Source organism: Mastomys coucha, unplaced genomic scaffold (genome assembly GCF_008632895.1).
Source record: "Mastomys coucha isolate ucsf_1 unplaced genomic scaffold, UCSF_Mcou_1 pScaffold18, whole genome shotgun sequence".
NCBI lineage: Eukaryota > Metazoa > Chordata > Mammalia > Rodentia > Muridae > Mastomys > Mastomys coucha.
In genome coordinates, this window is record NW_022196900.1 from 7,055,990 (window position 1) to 7,057,993 (window position 2,004).

Here is a 2,004-nt window from a genome sequence, read left to right on the forward strand (position 1 = left end):
AAAAAAGAGTGTGTATGTGTGTTTATTTTATGGCAAATGGATTGCCATAGAAGTCGGGAAACTTTGGGAGCTGGTTGGTTCTTGATCTTTTCATCATGTTCAAGAACTGAACTCAAGTCATCATCAGTCTGGTACCAAGTGCCTTTATCTGCTCAGCTGTCTCGCCAGCCCTCTCCCCAAACCTTGGGTGGCTTCTCATTGTCCAGACTTGAGACCCAGGCTTGCTTTCTACACTCTCCCTCCCCGGCTCCGTCTTCACCTGTGTCCATCTGCATGGACCCCACTTACCTCCATCCAGAACTACTGACATTTCAAAGGTCCTTGGCTCTATAGGAGAGCAGCCTAAGGAAGCCTGGAGTACAAGCCAGGAAGCAGCAGTTCTCCATGGCCCTTTTTTTTTCTTTTTTCTTTTTGCCTGATTCATTCTGCCCATACGAGTTTTTCTTGTCTGTGCCTTCCTGACCTCCCTGGATGTCCATGAAATCTTCCCTGATACCTCTTCTTCTTCACTGTACCTTGTTCTTGGTTTTTGTTTGTTGTTTTTCTCAAAAAAAAACAAAAAACAAAAAAATGGTCTTGTTATGTAGTTCAGGCTGGTTTCAACCTGGAGACCCTCCTGCTTCCAAGGTGCTGGGATTATCCCAGGCCTAGCCCTCTAGGGTAATGTGAGCACGCCTTTCCATGTCCTGGTGTCACTGCACCTTAACAGTAGTCAGCAAGCGCATTGTCTGTCTTAGTCATCTCAAGTATGACGGCCCCTTGAGACAAATTCTAGCCATCTCTTTATCCAGTAGCACACCATGGATATCTGCTCATGGACAGATGAGCCTTGAATTGTACTGCCTGACAGTGTGCATATAATCCACACTCCCACCCTTGCTGATTGCTGGCTGACCATATGATGTCACTGCATCATGGAACCAGGAAGAGGATGGACCATTTTAGCTTCTGTAACTGTTACATGATCACTTCTTGTGTCCTCCACATAGACAGAATGACATTGTAGACAGACAAATGGGCAAGTGGATGAATTGTAAGCTTTAGCTATGGCTGGGGTGAGGTGGAGGAGCCCCAAGACTAAGGGCAGAGCACTGGAATAAACACAGCGAAGACATCCTGAAGTTCTTAATTAGAATATTAGAATAGACAGCATAGATAAAGGAGGCATGGGAGCAAAGCAAAGTTAGGCCTGAGGATGGCGCCACATACCCAGGCTGAGTGGAAGATGGAAGTTTGGCTTGAGCACACTGCATTTGAGCTAGTAGGCTGCTGGGAGGGTGCTCGAAGGCTATTGGAAATCTGAAGTGAGTGGACTTCAAGGAGAAAACCAGGCTGGAGACAAACTTTTTGTTTGTTCATTTTTTTGTTGTTTTTTTTTTTGTTTGTTTTTGGTTTTTCAAGACAGGGTTTCTCTGTGTAGCCCTGGCTGTCCTGAAACTCACTCTGTAAACAAGGCTGACCTGAACTCAGAAATCCGCCTGTCTCTACCTCCCAAGTGCTGGGACTAAAGGTGTGTGCCACCACTGTCCAGGGAGACAAACTTTCTTAAAGTCATTTTTTTTTTTTTAATTTGGGGAAAACAATAATAAGAAAAGAAAAGACCAGGTTTTTAAAGTTTTTCATCTGAAATGTATAAAACTTATTCTGGCTTTTTAAAAATGCATTTTAAAATACTCATGAACACATAGGCCAATAACTAAAATAATTGTTTATTATGAAATAAAGATTCTTCCAAAATAGCAAGATTTAAGAATAGTTATGCCAGTGGTTAAAGTATTTATGATGAAATAAAAATGTTTTCAGAACATAAATGTTGGCGTTAAGACAGTGTCATGATTTTTATAATGATATTTTTCGACAACAGTAAAGACACAGAACGTTGAATTGTACACAACCAAAGGAAGACGTCCCTAGTTCATTGACATAAGAAACATTTCCATTCTTAAAGCATTTATATTTGTTGATGTAAGGATAAAATTAGTGTGATGTGAGGTCGCTTGAAAC